The 24,354-nt window shown below is 58.3% G+C and overlaps 1 protein-coding gene across 1 annotated transcript in view; it reads left to right on the forward strand.

The window, feature by feature from the left end:
* The first annotated feature begins 8,526 nt into the window (after positions 1-8,526).
* The window catches only part of SV2B (synaptic vesicle glycoprotein 2B), a 122,159-nt gene continuing 106,331 nt past the window's right edge, over positions 8,527-24,354 (forward strand). The window contains exon 1 of the mRNA XM_051835196.3: positions 8,527-8,672. The gene's annotated coding sequence lies outside the window, so the exon portion shown is untranslated. The remainder of the gene's footprint in view (positions 8,673-24,354) is intronic.

The following is a 24,354-nucleotide window of genomic DNA, read 5'->3' on the forward strand; positions in this document are numbered from 1 at the left end:
TTCTCTGTGGAAGGATCTGCTTATCTGCAGCATCAGGGAGTGACTTCCTCCCTAAAAACCAGAGTCCCCAGGCGCTCCCACGCTGGGCTTTGCACGGGTCGGGGCTGAGTCCTCTGTGCCATCGCCGGGAGCGGAAGGGGTTCGGATCCCTCTCGCGCTGTTTTTCTCCTGGCAGAACTGAAGGAGGGCCCTGTGGCTGCCACGTCCGCGCACGGCCCCGGGGGCCAGAGCACCGTCCCCTGTAGTCACCGTGAGCGGGCGGCCGGCCTCCAGCCTCTCCCCGGGCAGCTGCCGCCCCTTTCCCAGCCACACTAGCGGTGACTTTTCCCACGTCTGCTCTCACTGTCCTAATGTTTTCTGTCCCATGCACGGCGTTTTGGAGGTCAGTGACAAGAGGATGTTCTGCATACAGCGTGCTAACGAGGTGTGCCTTCGTGGTTAGCACCAGCGTTCTGTGCCAGGAGGACTCCCAGAAACCTGGCAGCGGGCCCTCCTGCTTATGACGCACATGGGGACAAAAATGACTTCTAATTCCGTGAAGTTTGTCCTTTGGGTATTGAGGGGTAGGAAAGGGTAATTCAATTTCTAGAGGAAAATTTTGGTGAGAGCTGTGCCTGGAATTCCAAGTGGTCTGTTTACATATCTGTCTCATAGCAAATCTCAGAAGAGTGTTTTAGAAACGATCTGCCGTTTAGATGACGAGTTAGAAATCAGAACGAGCGTTTCTTTGGGTGTTGGGGCAGGGCGCTGGGCCCTGGGCCCTGCGGGAGGCTGTGTGGCCCAAGGGCCGCGGCCACCCCTGGTCTCAGTGAGACGTCTGGGCCCACCTCCCGGCTCCCTTACCCACCATGACGGGATCTTTGGCAAACTTCAGAACTTGGGTAAAAAGGTGGGGATTAAAAGATCCAGCAGGTTAATTTCTGGTCCTGGTGAGATTTAGTGGGTGGTGGCAAACAGTGTTGTGTAGCAAGGAGAAGCCAGGGCTAAAGAGAAGTCACATTGTACAGGACGCTGGAGGGCAGGGACGCGGAAGGGACGAGAGAGCCGGCGCTGCCGGTGGGCAGAGCTGCCCGTCCCTCGCGGAATGTTCCGCCTGACAGAGCTGCCGAGCAGGCTGAGGCTGGCGCACAGGACCGGCCTGGGGCTTCAGACGCGGAGACAGAGCTGCGTGGGCATGCGCACAGCCCCCGTCCTGCTCCTGGGAGCTTAGCCCTGAGTGAACGGGGCTGACCCGGCCTCTGCTCCCCGACACAGAGCACAGGGAGACCGTCTTTGGAGCAAGCTAGCGTTGACTCCAGTCTCCTGAGGTCCCTTCAGAGACAATGTCTGGCATTCAACAGAACAATCCAGACGTGTGAAGGGGCAGGCAGACCGAGATGAAAGAAAGAAAATAGACAAAATTATCTGTGTGTTGAAGTAAGACTTTTTGCAAGTAAATTACAGAAGATGCAGGAAAAGGCGCAGAGAACGGCTAGAAATATAGACAGTTTGAACAAAGCCTACATAACACAATCACCTGGACACTTGAAAAATGTAGTAGCTGGGCTCAAAACCCACGTGATGGGCTTAACAAGCTGGCCACAGCCCACAGCAAGCCTGGTGGAGATATTCCAGTGGACGAGCAGGGGGTAGAGACTGGGCACCGTCACAGCGGGTCGGCCGTGTGGAGAGCCTGGTGGAGATATTCCAGTGGATGAGCAGGGGGTAGAGGCTGGGCACCGTCACAGCGGGTCGGCTGCGTGGAGAGCCCAGGAGAGGCCGCGGGCAGAAGCACTTCTGAAAGGTAAAGGCTGAGGAGTTTCTAAAACTGACGAAGACGCCACCACAATCAAGATGCTCGCAAGTCACCCTCGGGACAAATGCAAGGAAAACTCACACAGGCGTGTAGAGGCGGAAACGCCTCCTACCACTCTTTTTTTTTTAGTATTTTATTTATTTGAAAGACAGAGAGAGATAGACATAGAAAGAGAGAGAGAGGTCTTCCATCCACTGGTTCACTCCCCAAATGGCCACAACGGCCAGAGATGAGCTGGTCTGAAGCCAGCAGCCAGGAGCTCCTTCCATGTCTCCCACGTGCATGCAGGGGCCCAAGGACTTGGCCCACTTTCTGCTGCTTTCTCAGGCCTCAGCAAAGAGCTGGATCAGAAGAGGAGCAGCTGGGACTCGAACCTGCGCCCACAGAGATGCCGGCACTGCAGGCCGGGGCTATAACCCACTGCACCACAGCGCTGGCCCCTTCTTACTACTCTCCAGCATCTGTGACTGGGGTACCAGCTGAACTGACATGAGTCAGATTAGCAGGAGGGAGAGCAGCGTGACTGTGTACACATGGGAGACTCACAATGAGATGCAGGGAGTGGCCAGGTGCTTGAGGCTCATCTGTTGTTCTGAGCTACAAGGAGGATGAGGGGTTGGGGCCTGTGGAACGTGGCACAAACGTGGGAAAGGGAGGGAAGTGTGTGGCGAATGGAGATGACCGTGCTTTGCAGATGAAGGTGCCCGGCACCGAGGTCCTGGAGGCGCTCTGCTCCTGGCACAACTGCTCCCGGAGCACACGCCCCTCTGGAAAGGAGCAGGTGCGCTTCCTGTACGAAAGGGAGACCCCCAGCTGCCAGGGGCAGGCGAGGGGCAGGCGAGGGGCAGGCGAGGGGCAGGCGAGGGGCAGGCGAGGGGCAGGGCACGAACTTTTCTTGCACTGGCTGGTTCTCAGTTGGTTTTTTAGAATCTCTTTTAATTCAATTTTCAACCGACTTCTCAGTTTTTATTCTTTAAAAGATTTATTTATTAATTTGAAAGTCAAATTTACAGAGAGGGAGAAATAGAGAGAGAGAGGGAAAGAGAGAGTCTTTCATCCACTGGTTCACTTCAGCCTGGGCCAGGCCAAAGCCAGGAGCTTCATTGGGGTCACCCGCACAGGTCACCTTGGACCACCTTTCCCTGCCTTCCCAGGCATGTTAGCAGGGAGCTGGCTCAGAAGTGGAGCAGCCGGGACTGAATCGGTGCCGGCACTGCAGCTGGTGGCTTCATCTTCCGCGCCACAGTACTGGTCCCAATTCTTTCAGTTCAAGATAACAAATGTGCCAAAAAGGACACGTATGAAGCTGACATGTTCTAATCCCTTTCGGGAATATTATGTTAACTTACAGAAAATGTAAAGACAAAAATACTAAAAGCAGAAAACAGGAAAAAGACATCATTTTTAAAGGCTCAACAACAAGCTCACAGCCAACTCTCCGACTGAGAATATGAGAGCAAGGAGAGAGTAGAAGCCAACTCCAGGATACAGAGAGAGGGAGGCTTCCATGTGCAACCACACAACCTCCCAAACAAGGGGGAGTAGGCGTCAGGTGCTGACGCAAAGCCCAGAGAACTCGTCCTCACAGATGGCCAAGAAAGACCTCAAGACTTCAGGGACCTGCGAGGGCCACCAGGGTGGGATCTACATGCTTTAACGTGGGGGAAAGCTGAGATTTTTGGTTCTGTTAATTTTTCACATCTATTCAAGCAAAATAGATGAAAACAGTAGCTCAGAGGCGAGGAGTTGAATGGATTAATAAGAGTTAGTAAGGATTTTTAAAAAAGATTTATTTATTTATTTGAAAGTCAGAGTTACACACAGAGAGAAGGAGAGGCAGAGAGAGAGAGAGAGAGAGAGAGGTCTTCCATCTACTGGTTCACTCCCCAGTTGGCCGCAATGGCGGAAGCTGTGTTGATCCTAAGCCAGGAGCCAGGAGCTTCTTCTGGGTCTCCCATGGGAGTGCAGGGGCCCGAGCACTTGAGCCATTCTCTCCTGCTTTCCCAGGCCACAGCAGGGAGCTGGATTGGAAGTGGAGCAGCTGGGACTCCAACCGGCGCACATGTGGGATGCCTGCACTGCAAACAGCGGCTTTACCCGCTACACCGCAGCACCGGCCCCAAGGATTCTGCATTACTTGGAAAGTGATAAGAATTCTAGGTTAAGGTACCCTGCGATTAGTTCGAGTTGCAGTGAAAAACCCTGAGAGCATCAGACAATACAAAGCCAGAGAAAGGCGAGGCTGAGCAGGCTCACAGAGACAGACTCAATTCCCAAGACCCTAAGAGAAGCCGTCTGCACAGATTAGTCCAGCACAGGTAAAGGAGAAAATGCTTCCTGACTATTTTATGAGGCCAGCATGAGCCTGACAAACACTTGCCAGGGACATTAGAAGATAGGAGTGTGGCCAGCGTTGGGGTGCAGTGAGCTAAGCTGCCACCTGCAATGCCAGCTTCCTGTCTCGGTGTCAGTTCAAATCCCGGCTACTCCACTTCTGATCCAGCTCTCTCTCTCTCTCTCTCTCTCTCTCTCTCTCTCTCTCCCCATCTCTCTCTGACTTCCCTCTTCAAATAAAAATAACAACAAAAAGGAAACATGAATGTTACAAGCTAACATTTCTCAAGAGCACATGCAAAATACTAAACAGCATATTATGGGATGGAGCCTGATGATACTAAAAGGATATGACACCATGAGCAAATGGAGTTTATCTGAGACATGTAGGTTAGTTTAACATTCAAAGTCAATCAGCATAGCTGAGACTGAGAGGTTCTGGGAGAGAATGTCGGGGAAAGCTCTAAGACACTGCTGTAGGGTGCCTTCCTGGACAAGACCCCCAAAGCACAGGCACCAAAAGCAAAACTAAACAAGCGGGATTATGTCACTCTCAGAAGCTTCTGCACAGCAGAAGAAGCGATCAGCAGAGTGAACACACATCCAGCAGGAGGGGACACGCCTCTGCGAGCCACCTGTCTGACAAAGGATTGATCTCCAGAAAACACCAACAACTTAAAAAGCTCAACAACAACAAAACAACCAATCCCGTTAAGAAGTGGGCCAAAGAAGAAATACAAATGGCCGACACATACATGACAAAATGCTCAACATCACTGGCCATCAGGAAACGCAAATCAAAACCACAATCAGGCATCACCTCCCCCCGTCAGAGTGGCTAAAATCCAAGCCAGAGAGCAGCAAATGCCAGCGCGGATGTGGACAAGGGGCACTCACACTGTGGGTGGGGATGCAGATGATGCAGCCGCTGTGGAGAACAGAGTGGAGATTTGTTAGAGAACTAGAAACAGCCTTACCGTACGGGCCAGCAATCCCACCGCTGGGCATGTTCCCAGCCAGCACATTGCACCCGTGTTTGAGCAGCCCTGGTCACAACAGCACACAGAATCAACCACGGTGACCTTCGTAGCTGCTGCATGAAGAAAATGTGGTGTGTGCACACAGCACAGTGCCGCTCAGCTGCAATGAAGAATGGGAGTCTACCCCCTGCGGGGAAATGGATGCACCTGAAGGCGTGGCGCTGCCTTAGGTAAGCTGGACACAGGAAAATATTGCGTGTTCTTTCTCGTATGTGCGAACGAAAATGAAAAAAGAAAAAAATAAAAAACCAAAAACCACAAAAGGGGTCTGTATGTATCAGTATTGCTGCAAATACAGTTTTTTCAAATGTTGTTTTATGCCTTTTTCAAACCAATGGTTAAGAATACTGCATTACTCTAGCTTGAAGGACCTGTGATGACTTTGAAACATACTGTACTTGGGTGAAACGGCCATCTCTCCTTCCGGTCACTGTGTCACCCTTGCCACCTTCCCACTGAACGAGGGCCCTGTGCTGTTCACTTGTTGAACTCTATTTGTTGGAATATTAAGCCCTTTCCCGTAATGTAAATTAAAAGCATTAAGTAATCTCAGAAGCTAAAGAAAGGAAGGGAGAAGGAGAGAGGGAGGGGCTATCATTGTAGTCTTAGAATTGATTCTATGAACGATACTGAATATGATAAAAGCTAAACAGCTAAAATAAAAATAAATCTAAAAACTCAGTGTAATTCTCCATATTAAACAAAAGGGAAAAACCACGTAGAGAAAAAGCCTCAGTAGACGTAAAAATGTTGACAAAATCCAACACATTTATCGCGTATTTTCCAGCAGACAGAGGAATGGAAGTTCTTTAATTTTATAAAGGTTAAACCCTAAACACTGAGGGGGAGGACACGCCATACCAGGTTCGACACTGCGCGGGGTCATCGTGAGCTAAAGGCCGTCGGGAAGCAGCAGACCAGGACAGGAAAGCCCCCAGTTCTCTCTCCTCCTAAAGGCAGAACATCAATCTACAAGGGCATTTCTCCCCCCCTCTCCCGGGAAGCTCAGACATTAATCCTCGGATGCAGGAGAATTTAGGTCCCCGCCAGGCTGCAGACGGCAGCGGGCAGCCACCCAGCGCCTGCCTAACTGGGCTGCACCCGCCAGCAGCTGCCCACGTGTTGGCCTTTCCATCATTCGCTGTCCCCTGAGCCTGCAGCTCCCTTCTCTTTGTCTTGTCACTTTTCTAAAAATTTATTGTTCTTTGTTGAAAATGCTACGTAAGCTGGCGTTTGAGGCCATCCCTGTGAGAATTACTTATTCCTCGGGTATCTTCCATCTGTAAATTAATGAGCTTGTTTGTTTTTCTCTTGTTAATCTGTCTTTTGTTACAGGGCCATAGCCAAGAACTTGCAAGGGCAGAGGGAAAAATCACACTTTCACGGTGGACAGCATCCATACCAAGGACGACTTCCCCCCCGAATCTGAGTAAGAATGACGTCCGTCTGACCTGTCATTCAGGGTCATAGAAGAGGCCCCAGCCAGGGTGATGCAGCAAGAAACACGCACAGGAGAGATACCTGCGCACGCGTGTAACTGGGAGGATTAGCACCGCACGCCCTCAGCAAGGACTAGGCACGCAGGAACCCTGACAGGCCCCGGGCACACAGAATTCGGGGGCTGCAGGTGGCACTGTACACGGGCACGGTCACTTTGGAAGGTGGCTCGGAAGCGTCTGTTACCGTGAAGCCGGCCTCTGCTGCCCAGCAAGTCCACCGCAGTTAACTAATCAAGAGGAAAGAGCACATGTGTCAATCAAACGCGCATGGCGGCTTTATTCAAAACAGCTAAAAGCTGGAAGCAGCCCAATGTCCCCACGGCAGAAGGCACCAAGGGGCTGTGTTAGGGGCAGGCAAAGGAGCATGGTGGAGGCACGAAGAGTGACCCACGGCTGCAGACAGTGACACGGGTGAGTCTTCCACGCGCGGTTTTAGCAAATGCAGCCATGCACGGTGATCTCTTGCAGGGCTCCATCCTCTCCTAGCACAGGAGCAGGCAGAGCCGGTCAGTGCTGACCAGCCGCATGGCCTGGGCAGGTGCATGAGGAGCGGCTGGGCGGCGGAGTCCACACCATCTGCATTCGGGCGGAGGCCACGGGAGAACGTGTTCAGCTGTCCACGGGCAGCAAACAACAGCCCTGATTCCCTGCAGCTCGCTGGCTCCAGGGCAGCCACGAGACAGCGTTCTTCAGTGCTGCGTTGGGTGCTGGGTCCAGGCACAGGGTGAGCGAGCACCGCGGAGGCAGGGCCAGGGGACTGGGAGGAGAACATTCCAGGCGGAGGGCAGGGTACGCAAGGCCGGGAGGGGTCGGGGGGCGGAAGGCTGGCGCGGCGGTGGCCACGTGAGGCTTGGGGGGTCAGCACGGGCCTGCTCTGGGGTCCCTAGGGAGGAAGGAGTCAGGGGCAAGTGCGCATTTGAAGAATTGACTCCGCGGGCGCTGAGCAGAAGTCCGGCAGGCAGCCCAGAGCGGGGCTGCGGCTGGGGACAGGGAAGGGTCCCAGGACTTGCCTCGGTTTCGCCCGGGAGCAGAGGGCGCAGGCTCCTGGGCTTTCCGCTGCGCGCTTTCGCCCCCCCCCCCCTCACTTTCCAGCGTCGCTCCCGAGCGCCCGGCTTCCTGCAGGAGCCCCAGGCTCCCGCAGCGCTGCGCGAACTTGCAGGTCCATTCGCTGCGTCCTCTCGTGGGTGGAGCGGGGCCGCCGCACCCCGCCCGCCAAGTTCTCCCGCGCCCAGGGACCCGAGCCAGGGGCGCCAGGAGTCGGCGGCGCTCGCACCGCGGGCGCGGAGAGCGGACAAGAACCCCCGCGCCTCGGGCACGGCTGGTGGACTGCGAAGTTCACCGGCCACTGCTCTGCACACTCCGACCCCTCCCTACCCGCGCGGGCCCGCTAAGCCAAGGATCCGGATCCGACCCTGCCGAGTTCTGCGCGGGGCGCAGCGAGACGGGTGCGGCCGGGCCGGCGCCTGCTCCCGGACGCGCGAGCGCGCGGCTTCGCACCAGGTAGGGGCGGCGCAGCAGACCCCGCGCCGGGCGCCGGTCAGCAGAGGGCTGTGCGGGGCGCACGGCGGGGCGGACGGGGAAGCCGGGCAGCGGAGAGCCCGCAGCGAGAGCCCGGGCGCCGGGGCGCAGCTTAGGGCCTTAGCCACGAGTGGTTTGCAGCTTCGGCCGCGGGCGGCGCCGGCCCCGGCTACCGAGCACCCGGGCCTTGCTCTAGTTTCCGTCGCGTCCCCGCTGGGTGCGTTCAGCCGTGGCCTTCGGCCCGCTGGGAAGGAGCGGATTAACACCGCGCCCCCGCACGGCGGCCCACGTGGGGCTGCGGGGCTGGGCGCCGGCGCGGGGCGGGCAGGGCGAGGCTCCGCCCAGGGCGGGCCGGTCCGGCTGCTCCGGTCCCGCTGGCGGCTGGAACGCGCGCAGGAATCGGAAGAGACCTGGACGTCGGCTGTGCGCACAGGGGACGCCCGCGCCTGCCCAGCCCGCCCGGGAGGAGGCCGCGGCGGCCGAGAGGTGCGTGTGCAGGCGAGCAGGGCGCATGGCGGGCAGCTGGGCGCTGTTCGGGTCCGCCCAGGTCCGCTCGGTGCCTGCGCCGCCAGCCTTGACCGGAGAGCCGCGGGTCCCGGTGCGCACTGGGCAGGCGCTTCCTGCCGCTCACCTGAGTCAGCAGATCTCAGCGGGCGCGCGGGGGCTCCGGGGCCCGGGGGTGCGGGGGCGAAGGGAGCGGAGTGCGGGCTCCTCTGCGCTCGCACCTGGCGGTCACACACCTGCCCGAGGAGCTGTGCTGAGCGCAGGGACGGGGGCGCGGGGCCGGCACGGAGAATGAACGGTGGCCGTGGCCGTTTTAGAAGCGAAGCCCTCCTGGGTTAGGCGTTGCGGGGATTCCAGCAGGGACGGGCCCCTGGCTTGGTCCCTGGTCCGTGGGATTGACATTCCTGTCCCCGTCGGGGGCGCTGAGTGGGTGGGCAGGAGCCCCAGGGCCGGCCCCGCAGCTCCTGCGAGACACAGTCGGGCGCCAGCGGAGCGGCTCGCCTGAAGCAGGTCAGGTTTTGTGTTTTTCACTTAAAAAAAAAAAGTGTTTTTTTTTTGCTGAATCCCAGGGCCGTGCAGGCTTGAAGCCGCTCTTCACAGAGCCCGGGGAGAGGTTTTCAGAGCAGGTGAACTTCTGCCTTCCTGCCCAGGGCCCTGACCCTCTGGTCCAGTCCCAGCCCAGTCCCCAAGAGAACTTGGCCTGTGGTCTCTAGACCGGTGGAGCAGAGGGCGCGGCAGCAGTGGCCGCCTGTCTGCCCCAGGGGGACGTCCAGTCCCCGGAGTGGCTCCTCCCTGGCACAGCTCTGCGGGGTGACGACTGCGGAGAACCTCCGGAGCTCTGGGGCTGCACCTGCCTGCAGAGCTGTGCCTTAGGGTGAGGCCGACACCGCATCCAGGTGCGACACAGGCAGCTGGCCCACCGCAGGTGCAGGTGCAGGTGCAGGGGCTGCTTCCTGGCACCTCCTGAGCCTCTTGGAGCTCCGGTCTCCTGGTCTCTGCAGTGGACCGTAGGACCGTGTGTTCACTGGGAAACGATGCTGGAAGTGTGAGGCTTGGCACCAAGTAGGTGTGCTAGGGAAATGGCCGTGCAGGACACGGAGCTCCCGCTGGCCTTGGGCGTTGCTCTGGGTTTGGGGAATGCAGCATGGAACACACTGGAGCCGCTGCCTCCCAGGAGCCCAAGTGAATGTGTGGGAGTATAAACTAGGAGGAGAGGAAGTGGATCCATCGCCAGTTAGCGCAAGAGGCATCCTCCTGGAGGAACTGGGGGCCGGGTGAGAGGATGGGGTGCTGGGGGTGGGCGGGGCCTGCTGTGTGCCGCAGCCTGGTCAGGGAAGGCTTTGCTGTGAGTGACATCCGAGCAGACCTGTGGGGAGGAAGCCCTGGGCAGGGTGACCACACCTGCGGACACCGAGGCTGGTGGCAGGGTGTGCGTGAGAGGACTGGAAAGGAGGCTGGGACTGTGGCTGGCACTGTGGGTACAGCTGGGTGCTGTGGAACCCGGCCACGAGGGGATGGTCGGGGGATGTGCCTTTCCTTAGAGCGGTGCAGCTTGGATGCCCCCTGGACAGAGCTCACCACTGCAGCCCAGAGTAAGGCACCCCCAGAGTCGGTGGCTTGAGTTGGCCGTTACCCTCGTGAGTCTGGGGCCTGGCTGCCTTCCGTGGCCTCAGTGGGGATGTGTGGGATCTGCCCATGTGATTAAAGAGCTCGGGGCAGAGAGGGAGGGTGGGAGGGCCTGGCTGAGCAGGGGCAGCCGAGGGGTGGGGATTTGATGTCTGGTGGTCAGGGTGGTGGAAGGAAGTGAGGGGGACCCACGTGGGCATGTGGGGAGCAGCGTCCCAGGCAGCTAGAACAAGTGTCGAGGCCCCCAGGCTGCAGGGTCCTGGCGCTCCCAGGAGCAGCTGAGCGAGGTGTGGTGAGCATGGGAGTGGAGGGAGCTCGGGGAGCCGGGACTGCAGCGTCCGATGAGGTCACAGGGACCCTGGGGGGCTTCCGGCTTCGCTGTGAGCGAGCGGGGAGGCCTTGGGAGGGTCCTGAGCTCGGATGGCACCATCTGCTTTCTGGTTTACAACGCGGGCTGGAGCTTTAGCACTTGGACAGGCCCTTGGGGCTCCAGGGGTGTCAGGCAGGGATCAGAGGGAGGATGCCCCACAGTGGGCTGGGAGAGGGACCATGGTGGCTGAGCCGGGGGTGTGGGGCTGAGATGGGGAGGGGGGCCGTGCCCTGGGAGTGTCTGGATGCAGCAGCCCTTAGCGAGCAGCAGGAAGACAGGCTCGGGGCTCACCGGGGCTCACCGGGGCTCACCAGGGTGAGGGTGGCGGGCTGATCTGGTGGCTGCACGCGAGAGCCCAGGGGTCAGGGAGGAGATGTGAGTCCCGGGAGGCTAGCACGGCGTTTCCAAGGCTACCACAGCCGTGTATGCAATTCAAAGGTAACTTTATTTTAGTGCAGAAAAAGCTTAAATCCATGCATGTAAGGAGTTCTCAAAAAAGTTCATGGAAGTGCACTTCATGAAAGAACTATGCATGCATTTCAAAACTGTTTTGTGCCCAAATAAACTTATCTCTTGATTCCGTCTTCCATGAGCTTAAAAAACAGATTGATTTATTTATTTGAGAGGCAGAGTTATATACAGAGAGGTCTTCTATCAGCTGGTTTACTCCCCAAACGGCCACAACAGATGAAGCTGGACCAGGCTGAAGCCAGGAGCTTGGAACGCCATCTGGGTGTTCTGTGTGGATTGCAGGGGCCCAAGCACTTGGGCCATCCTCTGCTGCTTTCCCAGGCTCGTCAGCAGGGAGCTGGATGGGAAGTGGAGCAGCTGGGACTTAACTGGCATCCATTCGTAATGCTGGCATCACAGGCGGTGGCTTTACCCTCTGGGCCACAGCATCGGCCCCTCTGTGGGCTTTTTGAAGTTCTCTTCTACTCATCCCGTCAGCAAGCCAGGTCCCTGCTGCACCACAGTGCCCAGTACTGCCTGGCCCAGTGTGAGGGCGCTTCAGAGTTTGTGGAAATTGAATTAAAGGATAAATTTATTTTGGTGCAACAAAACTTTGAAATTATGCATAAAAAATCTTCAAAAATTCCCAGAAGGGACCAGCGCTGTAGCTTAGTGGGTAAAGCCACCGCCTGCAGTGCTGGCATCTCATATGGGTGCCGGTTTGAGTCCCAGCTGCTCTACTTCTGATCCAGCTCTTTGCTACAGCCTGGGAAAGCAGTAGAAGATGGCCCAAGTGCTTGGGCCCCTGCACCCGTGTGGGAGACCTGGAAGAAGCTCCTGGCTCCTGGCTTTGGATCAACCCAGATCTGGCCATTGTAACCGTTTGGGGAGTGAACCAATGGATGGAAGACCTCTGTCTCTGCCTCCTCTCTCTGTGTAACTGACTTTCAAATAAAGAAAGAAATCTTTTTTAAAAACATTAACAGAAATGTGCATTGTGAAAAAACTGCATTGATTGCATTTTTGTACCAAAGTAAGCTTTTATTTTTTTTTAAGATTTATTTTATTTATGTGAAAGGCAGAATAAAGAGAGAAATCTTCTGTCCACTAGTTCACTCCCAAAATGGCTGCAATGGTGAGGGCTGGGCAGACTGAAGCCAGGAGCTTCTTCTGGGTCTCCATGTGGGTGCAGGGCCCCAAGCACTTGGGCCATTCTCTGCTGCGTTCCCAGGCCATTAGCAAGGAGCCGGATTGAAAGTGGAGCAGCTGGGACTCGAACTGGAGCCCATATGGGATGCCGGCACTGCAGGCGGTGGCTTAGCCCACTGCTCCACGGCGCCGGCTCCAGCAATAAGCTTATCTTTTGATTGCCTCTCTCTAAGTGCCATGCATGTGTTCAGTGAAGACGCAGTGCGCCAGCGAAGGGAAGGTTTGCCGACCAGAGGTGACTGGTGGCTCCTGCTTGGCCGGATCCTGAAGTGCGGCTCTGGGAAGGCGTTTCCTCTCCTTCCAGGGTCTCGTGGGAGCCCACTCTGGACCCAAACCAGACTTTCATGCTGCTTATGGCTTACAGAAAGCAGCGTGTGCTCACAGGGAAGAGAGAGGAGCGAGTGGAAACCAAAAGTAGCCCCTGCTTTCCCAGGAGGAGAGACGCTCCGGGCTGGTGGTCTTGGGTTATTCTGGTGCCGCTCTTCATCCAGGCCCAAGCAGCAGCAAGGAAGGGCCCGGACCGGGGGGCGCGTGCATTTCAGTCTGGCCCTCGGGTCGGCAGCTTCCCGAGAGCCCGTGGGCAGCGCCTGTGTGACGGCTGTTGTTGAGGGAGGCAGAGGAGACGCAGGGCACTCGATGGCTTCGTTCGCAGTCGGTGGTGCTGTGTGTTTTCTCGCCGTGGTGTGGCTGAGCCGGGGTGGGAGTTTTGTTTGCAGTGATGCTGAGGGGGTGTGACACAGGGAAGTCAGCCCTGCAGGTGGGAGTGGGGAGAGGGAGGAGGGGAGGGGCGGGAGCGGGGGAGGGGCAAGAGGGAGGGGCCGGTTTGCTGCGTTTTGAGTGAGTTCCTCAGGGCCCTGTGTTGGACCTGGGTCCCTGTGTGTGGTGTTGGGCCGGTGGGACCTGTAAGAGGTGGGTCCTGGTGAGGGTGTGGTTAGGTCGTGGGACCCTCCTTGGGAGGCCCTAAGGCTGGCGTGCGGTAGTGAGAGTGGATTGCTACAGAGTGAGACCACCCCAGACGCTTGGTCCCTTGTGCTTCCCTGCCATTCTGTGACACAGGCAGGGGGCCTCGCCAGAGACCACACAGCTGGAGCTGCTGAAGTGTGGGCGTCGGCCTCTCCAACCGCTGGCTTTGTCCTTCATTAGGTGCCAGCCTCAGCTGTTTCCTTACAGCAGCAGCAGGTGGACCGGCACGAAGCCCAGGAGGTCCCTGGGGTGGGGTTGCAGGGCGCCCTGCATGTCTCTGTGGGGTCCCAAGCCTGACCACGTGGGAGTGGGATGGAGCCCTGGGCTGTGCAGCCAGATGGGACTGGGTTGGGACTCAGTCCTTGCTACTCCAGCTCTGTGAACTGGACCGAGTGATCTAAATTCTCTGAACCTTGGTTTCCTCAGTTAGAAAATTATAGTGGTGGTGGTGATGGTGATGGTGGGGAAAATGGTGGCGGCAGACGTAATCATGCTGGTGATGATGGTGATGAAGGTGATGGTGATGGTGTTATTGCTGCTGGTGGTGGTGGTGATGGTATTGATGGTGGTGTTGGTGATGGTGGTGGTGATGGTATTGATGGTGGTGATGGTATTGATGGTGGTGATGGTATTGATGGTGGTGTTGGTGATGAAGGTGATGGTAATGGTGATGATGGTGATGATGATGGTGGTGGTGGTGATGGTGATGGTGGTGGTGGTGGTGATGGTATTGATGGTGGTGTTGGTGATGATGGTGGTGATGGTATTGATGGTGGTGTTGGTGATGAAGGTGATGGTAATGGTGGTGATGGTGGTGGTGTTGATGGTGATGATGGTGATGATGATGGTGGTGGTGATGGTGATGAAGGTGATGATGGTGATGATGATGGTGTTGATGATGGTGGTGATGGTATTGATGGTGGTGTTGGTGATGAAGGTGATGGTGATGGTGATGATGGTGATGATGATGGTGATGGTGACACTAAAATCTCAAGTGCTCTGCATTCCCCTCATGGTCGTGGGCTTGGACATGTGTTGGTCTAAGTTTGTTAGAGGGTCTCTGTACCAGCTGAAGGACTTAAAGATCCTGGTGGAGAGAGATTTGGGAACCTGTCACTCAGTGTTGGCAGTGCTACTTAGAAGATTATTCGCATGGGCCCACGATGTTCAGAATGAGGCAGTGGGTGATAACGAACCTTACGGGTTGAGAGCTCCGGGGACCTCCGGGGGAACCTGGCTTCCACCCTCTGCCGTACGCCAGCCTCTTGAGATGGGGTCTGCGAAGCCCCATGGTTTTCTGGCATTCCGGGGTGACACTGGAGTCCCGTGGAAGCTGGACGTGCACCCAGAACCTGCTCACAGACACCTCTGGCCTGCTCCCGCGTGGTCCACGGCCGCCTGGTGGGAGTTTGCTGCTCTGGGTCACGGACCACACACTTAGTTTCCCTCTCGCCTACAGACACCAGTGCCCTCGCTGCCCTATAAAGACCCACAGCTGGCTCACTGCACCAAAGCCCGGGGTCCCATCAGGCCTGGTGCCTATGGAACGACGGCTCCACCCACCTCCTGGTCCCACCTGCCTTTAGAGCTCGTGGGGGCGGGGCAGAAAGCAGGATAGTTTTATTTTCCCCAAAACACTTGCAAATGCTCCCCTGCCTGGCGATGGTTTAGCCTCAGAACTGAGCTTCCTTCCGCGTCCATTTTACAGATGGGAACTTGAGGTCCACAGACAAAAGTGCCCTCGGGTAGTGGATGCACAGCCAGCTCTGTAAAGATGCAGGAGGAGGTCATTTGGCCAGACGCCCGGCGTCACAGGTGTCTGGGTTTGGAGGCTGATGGCTGAAGCTGGGAGCTGAGTGTTCTCAGTGCGTGCCGTGTCAGCCCCGGGTGCTGATGTGTTGGCCCGAGTTCTCGGCTCCCAGGGCACACCTGGCAGGGGTAGGTGAGCCTCGCTGTCCCGTCTTCCCATGACGGAAAGCAGCCGAGGGACGCACTGCTGAGGATTAGGGATAGGCTGTGTCTCCGGCTAGGGGTGCTGTCCACTGTCCCTCCTGGGCAGGCAGCTTCCTTTTCTCGCCTGGCTAGAGTCCAAGACAGTGGGGCTGCTTTGCTGAGCTGGGGCGTCTCTGTTGCAGGGCCAAAGGGGTCTCAGAAAATGGGAATCCAGACCCCCTGCTGGGCAAAGGCGGGCGTGGGGTTCGGGGAAGGAAGCAGCTCCTTTCAGTTACCCTGGCTGCGAGAGCACAGGAAAGCAGGGCCTGGGCCCCCCTTGGCTCTGCACAGATGTCTCCCCCAAGGGGGAGCCGGGGAAGCCCCTGGCAGCTGCCTCTGACGACTTCCTCCCTGGGATTCTCCCCGGCTTGGCTCCAGGAGCCAGGCCCCGGAGGGTGGCTCCCGTGCCTGCACCTGCTGCTCTCCTCCATGCACACAACGTGACCGTGGCCGCTCGCCTGATCCGGGTGCAGCAGATGGCGCCGGGCATGGAGCCCAGTGAGCCTGCGCAGGGCTCTGCGGGAGAGGAGCAGGCACTGAGCGGTGGCCTGGACCAGGCTTGCAGCCTGGGGCTGGAAGGTCAGGGCAAGGTCAGGTACTCCATCCCCCCCACGCAGGGCCTTGGGTTGGGTGCAGCCACTGCTGCTTTGTTTAAAGTGGCGCATAGCCGTAAGATAGATGTGAGGAAGGGGAAGCCGCTGGCAGGCACTGGCATCTTGGCTGTATTAGAGCCACGGCACACAGAGAGTTTAGAAAAAGTGCGAGGCCGTCGCCGCGGCTCAATAGGCTAATCCTCCACCTACAGCGCCAGCACACCAGGTTCTAGTCCCGGTCAGGGTGCTGGAGTCTGTCCCGGTTGCCCCTCTTCCAGGCCAGCTCTCTGCTGTGGCCCGGGAGTGCAGTGGAGGATGGCCCATGTACTTGGGCCCTGCACCCCATGGGAGACCAGGAGAAGCACCTGGCTCCTGGCTTCGGATCAGTGCGATGCACCGGCCACAGTGCGCCGGCCGTAGCGCCCATTGGAGGGTGAACCAACGGCCAAGGAAGACCTTTCTCTCTGTCTCTCTCTCTCACTGTCCACTCTGCCTGTCAAAAAATAAAATAATAAAAAAAAGAAAAGGTGTGCATACCTACAGCCCCTCCCCCCATGTAAACATTGTCAATTGCTTTCTTTTGAAGAAAGATTTATGTATTGGAAAGGCAGAGTTACAGAGAACAAGAGACACATACAGAGAGGTGTCTTCCAGCCGAAGGCTCACTCTCCAAATGGCGGCAACAGCCAGAGCTGGCCCGATCTGAAGCCGGGAGCGTCTTCCTGGTCTCCCAGGTGGCTGCAGAGGCCCACGCGGGTGGGTCGTGGTCTGCTGCTGTCCCAGGTGCCTTAGCAGGAGCTGGATTGGAAGGCTCCTCCCACCTGGGATGGTGGCGCTGCAGGCTGTGTCTGTCCTGGGAGGGACAGTGCCGGCCCTTGTCACTTTCAGCTCGGTGCTTCCAGGCCCTGTACCTCAGCAAGGGTGCGGTGTCCCTGTCTTAGCTTCCTCCTCTCTAAGCTGGTCTCAGTAGGACCCATCTTAGGGTTGTCCAGGGACTTTGGAGGGGACAATGGTTGTCAAGTGCGTGGGAGGGCACGAGGCACACAGTAGGAGCCTTCCACTGGGCTGAATGCCCCTGAGATGGACCGAGTGCGTCTGGTCCACCCCGTAGCACCAGTGTCTAGGTGGGCGCAGAGTGGGTGTGGGATTTGCACCACGCTCACTGAATCCCCAGGAAGCCCGTGTGTCCAGAGAGCCGGGCAACCGGGACGGGCGGCAGAGGCGCGTGGAGAAGGCGCAGCAGCCGTCCCTCCCCGCCTCGGGGCTGGAGGCCCAGCCAGCCCAGCCACAGAGAAGCAGAGTCTGCCCAGGCGGCGGGGCGGGGGCGGCCTGTGTCTGCGCGCATGCTCCGCACGGCGCTATATTTGGACGACGACTCTGTCTGAGGTTAATCCTCTTTGTGCTGTCCAAGGGATTACCCACCTTAAACTCCGGCCCTGCTGGCCCTGCTGAGGTGTGCTGCGCCATGCTGGGGTCCAGGGAGCCCAGGGGCTGTTCTGTGGGCCGCCCCACGCAGGCGCGCCTAACCCGGGCAGAGGAGACAGAGGCCTGAGAGCAGGTGGTGACTTAGCCGTCTCCAGGGAGGAGCAGGCAGGGGCCCGGCTGCAAGAGCAGAGGCGGCGTCAGGAGTGCCTGCTCCCTTCTGTGCACCTCTGCCGCGGGTGTTCTCTCATGGGTCCAGCCAGCCCCCCGCTGGGGCTACTGGGAGAGGCCGCGGGGAACATTCCGGAGGGCCCAGCGTCAGACCCGTGTGCCACCTGCTGTGTGTGCCCAGCTTGAGATGAGAGGCGCTCCCTGGCCATTGGGGTCTCACAGCCGCCCCGATGGCCACCATGACCGCCTGGCGTTCCTCTAACGAGAATGGAGGAGCTGGCACTGGAAGGAGTGCCGGTGACCGGGCGCTGGAGGTTCCTGTGCCGGGACCTAGGGTGGTGGTGTCAGAGGCCCCAGCAGCCTGGTGCTTCTCCCCTCTCCCTAAGGGCCCAAGCGTCCTTTCTAAGGGTTCAATTACACACAATTCAAAGGTGAGCGTTTCCCCATAAGTCCGTCCACTGGCATCTTTGTCCAGCAGGAGTGTGGTGGCTGCCATTGCGCCGGGCGCGGGGCTGGCAGGTGTAGCCTCCGTGAGGAAGCTGTTTCACACGTGAGCAGGGCACATGGTTGTGCACAGATGCTGAGTTACCCACGGGCACAACGCAGGATTTACAGAGTCCCGTTGTTCAGAGTGGCAGGCCCAGCTGCTGCTGGCCCAGGGCAGGGTCGCACGTGGGTCGAGCAGCGAGAGTTCTGCAGAGCAACGTGACTGCCTTCTCCGTGTGCGTGGAGCGTCCTGGAAGCTGATGGGTAGGACCCCATCTCGGGGCCACACTGCCTGCTGTCCGCCCTGGAGCCGGGAGGGAGTAGGGGGCCGTCCCTCGGGCTGTCCACCCTGGAGCTGGGAGGGAGTAGGGGGCCGTCCCTTGGGCTGTCCGCCCTGGAGCTGGGAGGGAGTAGGGGGCCGTCCCTTGGGCTGTCCGCCCTGGAGCCGGGAGGGAGTAGGGGGCCGTCCCTCGGGCTGTCCGCCCTGGAGCCGGGAGGGAGTAGGGGGCCGTCCCTCAGGCTGTCCACCCTGGAGCCGGGAGGGAGTGGGCGCGGCCGACCCTCGGGCTGCTTCTGCCGGCAGGCCCTGAGTGCCCACGGGCGCTGGCCCTGCGCTGGGGGTGTGTGCTGCCCGGGGAACCCTGGGCCGTGCCGCTGTTTGAGTACTGGGCGCACGTTGCTGTGCTGTTACCGAATTATTTACCTAATCCCGGCAGCTGGTGGTTGTGCGATGATTGTTCCAGAGAAAAAGCCTGGAGCTATTTGCTCAGAGGGCTAAAAATAGGTGGGTGAGGTGAGCCGCCCTGCGGGAGTGGTGAAGCCCGCTTCCCGGTGTCAGGAGTGTTCCTGGGAGACCCTCCCTGCCTCGGAGTTCAGAGAAGGAGCCTGTGTTGGTGGGGGAGGGGAGGCGGACGTCTGTCTCATCCCCTCTGCAGCCACAGCCTGGCCTTAGCCCTGGGCCCTGCTCCGGCTCACACCACAGGGAGCTCCTGGCACCCCCGGTGGCTTTAACACTGGGATGCCAGCATGGCAGGCGGTAGCTTAACCTGCTGCGCCGTAGCCCTGGTCCCAAAAACCTTATTTTTTTAAATGAGTCATGAGTAACTGGAGTATCTTTTGACTTTCCAGCTCCGCTTCCTGGGTCCGGGTAAGCACAGGGCAGGAAGGGTTGTAGATTCTTGGCAGGCTGCTTGCAGTGAGAGGCCTTTTGCTGCCCCTGAGGTCCCTGGGAGGCCCTCTGAGATGGAGATGTTGTCCCTCCTGGGGTGATTGCTGACCCCTGGCGCTGGCCGTGGCGGTGACAGGGCAGGACAGCTCCCTGGGGCCCAGCACGTGGAGTGTGGTGCACAGGAGGTCGGGGTTGGGCCACCGTGCCGCAGGGAAGGGTGGGGTGGCACCGTGCCCTCGCTTGTGTGGAGGGTTTGGGAAGACGCAGGAGGCTGCCCACGTGGCGGCCGCAGAGCAGGAGGGAGCAGTGGGGACAGCTGGAGGCTCTGCAGTGGGGCCCAGCTGTCCCCATCTCAGGGTGTCCTCAGCACCAAAGGGGGCCGAGGTGAGCTGGCCGCTATCCCAGGAAAGCTGCGGGCACAGAAGCCCGCGCCCCAGGGGGCCTCGTCCACTCTGATGCGTGCCAGGGGGGGAGTCTCCCTGTCCTTGTCACGATGGTTGTCGCTGTCCTTACTGTTTTGCTCCTGTTCAACTGTGAAGGAACGACTACCCCACCTCCTTCCTCCACGTCTGGCTCCTCTTCACAGCTCCCTCCTCGCCCCCCTCGGCTCTGCCTGGAACCGTCCACTGCTTCACACACAGGCTGATGAGCCGGGCGTGGGCGTGGGCGTGGGCGCACTGGCTGATCCGCCTGGGGCTCCCACTTTTACTCCTAATCCTCAGCTTCTGCCTGGGCTGCGGCAGATGGAGCCCTCTGCAGGGGGCCTGCCGGGCTGCTGTTCTTTGTAGAACAGGGCGGTGTCCGAAAGCCGCGGTGAAAACCTGGCAGGGAGCGGGCAGGAGCGGGCAGGAGCCGGCAGGAGCGGGCAGAAGCGGGCCTCCCCGATGTGACAGTCCGTGCACTTTCAAGGAGAGAGTAGGTGGCTGACGTGGCGGGAGACGGAAGCTGAGACGTCCCCAGGGTCCCTGGAACGCGGGGACACAGCTGTGGGGAGCAGCTCTCTCTTCCCAGGCTGCATCGGGGCCGCCGATCCCTTGCCTGCATGTAGCTAGTGCACACCGCAGTCCGGCTCAGAACAGGGCTGGACCCAAGCTCGCGTTTGCAAGATCCACCATCACCCAGGTGTGGACCTGGAACGAGGGACCAGGCGTCTTCCTCCCGTCTCTTGTGCTGGGCAATTTTGTTTCTGACGGACAAAGCCATGCTTGCCGTGGAATGAGACGTGGACAGCAGGAAGGCGTCCACTGCCGCCGCCGGCCTGCTTTCCCGCAAGCCTGCTCCTACCTGCGGCAGTGCCGTGTGCGAGGCCAGCCCTGCCTCCGCGCGTCCTGGCTTGCGCTGCATGCTACCAGGAACAGGGAAGTCAAAGGTGGTCAGGCGGCTGGGGCCGGTGATTTTGCTTTTCATTATTTGTCTTAGGAGATGCAGCGCCTGTGCTGATTGGCTGGTGGGGGTGCCCTCTGCCCAGCCTGGTCTCCCTGTCCTTTCCGTTTTAAATCGAGGGTCCAGGGTTTCCCCGTTTGTCAACAAGAGTGCTGTGTGTGCCGAGGATACTAAATCAGTGGTTCTCACAATTGTGGAAAACCGTCTTCTCCATCTATTTTTGATTTTGTATTTCTAGGCTTTGCTTGTTAGCCATATAAAAAACCTAGCTTTTTTTTTTATGTATTCATGTTGCACGTGTTTTCTGTTGAAATCGCTTCCTTTTCAATCCTTAGAAAGTCCATTCTTACCCTAAAATCAGAAAGCCATCACTGGTAAATTTTGACTGATTTTGTTATTTTAACTATTCTTTTTAAAAGATTTATTATTTATTTGAAAGGCAGAAAGAGAGAGAGAAAGGAATCTTTATTCTGCCGGCTCTCTCTTCACACGGCCACAGTGGCTGGAGCTGGGCTGATCAGGAGCCAGGAGCCTCTCCGGGTCTCCCTGTGGGTGCAGGGCCAGGACCTGGACATCTTCTGCTGCTGTCCCAGACCATTAGCCACACTGACAGGGAGCGGGATGGGAAGTGGAGCAGCCGGGACTTGAACCACTGCCCATAGGGGATGCCGGCGCCACAGGCGGTGGTTTTACCTGCTACGCCACAGTGACGACCTCAGCTTTATTTTTTTGAAGTTACTTATTTATTTGAAACAGTGATAGAGGGAAAACCAGAGAGCTCTCCCATCCTCTGGTTCACTCCTCAAACGACGGCAGCCGCGGGGGCTGGGTTTCAGGAGCTTCCTCTGGGTCTCACGTGGGTGCGGGCCCCAAGCTCTTGGGCCATCTGCTGCTGCTTCCTCAGACGCAGTAGCAGGGAGCTGGATGGGAAGTGGAGCAGCTGGGGTTCAAACCCGTGGGCGTAGGGGATGCTGGCATTGCAGATGGCAGCTTAAGCCGCTGTTCTAACTTTATATGTGGGGCTGGCACGTGCTGTAGGGGGCTTAGGCACCACTCGCAATGCTGGAAGCCCATTTCGGAGTGCTGGTTCGACTCCTGGCTACTTGATTTCTGATCCAGGTTCCTGCTAAAGTGACTGGGAAAGCAGAGGACGTTGGCCCAAGGACTTGGGCCCCTGCCACCCATGTGGGCCTGGATGGAGTTCTGGGCTCCTGGCTTTGGACTGGCCCAGATCCGGCTGTTACAGACATTTAGAGAGTGAACCAGCAGATGGAAGATCCCTTTCTCTGTCCTCCCCCCGACCCCAACTCTGCCTTTCAACTAGATGGAAAAAACTTTGCATATGCTGTTAGTCCACTTGGACTTACGTGACTTACGGCGTGGGGCAGGGTCTGGCCGTGTTACGGTCCATTTGTCCCTGCTGCTCAGTTCCTGGGTCCCACGTGGAGAATAGCTCCCCCTCCTGTGAGTGCAGAGAGCACCCAGCGTGGTTTTACTCCTGCTGATGGCTCTGTGTCAACACTGATGTCGTGACTTTAACTGTGCCGTACCTGCCGGTACAAACCCCTCCCCTCCTTCCTGTCCAGATGCTGCCCGGCCACTTCCATCTAATTACTCCTCCAGGTGAATTATCTGTCACGTTGCCGGGTTGTAACAGTCCTGCTGGCGTTTGATGGGGATGCCGTCACAGGCTGGTTCTCTTGTGGGTTAATTCAGTGGGCTCCAGCATCTAGAACACGGCGTATGCCCGCATTTACCCATGCTTATTTCTGAACTCTTTATAAAGCTTGATGTTTGAGAAAATAAAATCGCAGAAACAAACCCTTTCTGAGATCTTAATTTGTGCCACGCGTTGGGTTTCCTGAATTCAGTATCTGATTTAATCCCCCAGGCTCCCTGGGCGAGACAGACAGGGGGTGGCAGAGCCGGGCGCCCACGCGAGGGTTTCTACGCTGGAGCCTGGGCCGTTAGCCTGCAGCCCCTGTGCGCTGCCTGCCTGGGTAGAGCGCCAGGGAGCCAGGCTTCGCGCAGACTCGTTTCTGTTCTGTTGGTGACTTGCTGTTTTCTCTTGAGATCAAAGCTGTCAGGGTCAGGCTAACTTTGGGATTCAGCGAGTGCCCTGGATTTAGTTTCCCTCGCTGCTGGCAAGGTTCTGTTTAGTGCCGTGGTTCTCAGTCCTGGCCGTGCATGACCAGAGGAGGAGGCTCTTGTCAAAGGGTGTATGTTATTCATTTGAAAGGCAGAGTGACGGAGAGAGAGAGAGAGACAGGTCTTCCACCTGCTGGTTCATTCCCCAGATGGCTGGACAGCCAGAGCTGGGCAGGGCCGGAGAAGGCAGGAACCTGGAACTCCATTTGGTCCCCACGCCCTCGGGCCTCCGTCTGCTGTCTCAGGTGCATTGGCAGGGAGCTGGGTCAGAAGCAGAGCGGCCAGGACTGGCACCGGCACTGCAGCGTGGGACCCCGGAGTGGCGAGCCCGGGTTAACCCGCGCCACCACAGCGCCAGCACCAAGGTGTTTGGTTAAAGCTGAGACGCTGGCAGGGGTCTGCGCGTCCCATCTTGGCTTCCTGGCTCAGGTCCTGGTTCTGCTCTTGCTTCCCGCGTGCTGCTGAAGTGCACCGTGGGAGGGCCCCAGTGGCGGCTCAGGTGGCTGCGTTCTTGCCCACCGTGTGGGAGAAATGGATTGGGTTCCGGACCCTAGAACAAACTGTTTCTCCTGCTCTCTCTCTGTCTCTTTGCTTCTGAAATAAATAAAAGCAGAAGTCTTTTGTAACCCTCCTGGGAATGCTTAAGCCAGTTATGATCTGTATTTCTGCGGCTTCTCTCTTCCCCGAGCTCCCTGTCTTGCCACGAGGAATGTGGCCCCTTGGCTGGCTGTGGGGTTCCGGCAGGAGCCTCACCTGTTTATCTGTTTTCTTCTCCTGCTGACAGTGGGCTCTGCAGCTGGGCCGATGGACAGGGCTCGGAGGCGAGGGGCAGGCAGGCGCTGAAGAGGAGGGACAAAGGCCTGGACCTGCGCGGCATCTGTCCGCCAGGGCTCCTCCTCCTCTGCCGCTCATGTCCCCGCGGCACCCCTCGGGGAAGCCTGTATTTATGAGAACATTTCCAGTAGTAACGCTTGCCCCATAACCCCGGGATCTGGCCACGCAGGTGTGTGCTCGGTGGCCCACGTGTCACTGGCCCAGCCCCACTAAGGCGGCTGTGTTGTGGCTGCAGGGAGAGGAGCCACACCTGGGCGGGGGGCCGTGGAAGGTGCCCTCCCTGGCCTCTGTCGAGGGTTGGTTACAACGTGCGTGCGAGGCTGGGGTTCCAGACAGCATCCCTGGAACTGAACCTGCAGAGCCGGGGGTGGGAGGTGCTGGCTGACCCCACCCCATGCAGAGGTCCCTACAGCTCAGCTCCTCCTGCAGGCTGACTCTCCGGCCTCTACGGCTTGGGCCCCTCCCCTGCCTCTACTCTGGGCAGAGCCAGCTGCCCACTCCTGGCTCTGTCCTCTGGGCGGCTCTGGCTACATCTCTGTTCCAGCAAGGCTGGGGGTCCCACGTGGGGCGCCTCGTGCTGGGCTCCCTTGTCCCCCACCTTTGGTTTCTCGTCTTGCATTTTCTGCAACGTTGTTGAAGTAAGAGTTTCGACCCGGAAGGACCTGGCAGTGAAGGACATAAGCTGGGCTTGCAAAGAGCCTGTGTGACCCCACCCTGGTGGACGCTGAGAGTGGGACTCGCGGATGCTGGGAGGAGGTGCCAGGCTTGGCGGAGGGGCGGGGGAGGCGGGGCAGCACTGGCATGTCCCTTGGCCGGGGGGAGTGACTACAGGTAACAGCTTCTCAGAGA

This window comes from Oryctolagus cuniculus, chromosome 12, assembly GCF_051225735.1.
Source record: "Oryctolagus cuniculus isolate XC-2025 breed Fujian yellow rabbit chromosome 12, ASM5122573v1, whole genome shotgun sequence".
Classification (NCBI taxonomy): domain Eukaryota; kingdom Metazoa; phylum Chordata; class Mammalia; order Lagomorpha; family Leporidae; genus Oryctolagus; species Oryctolagus cuniculus.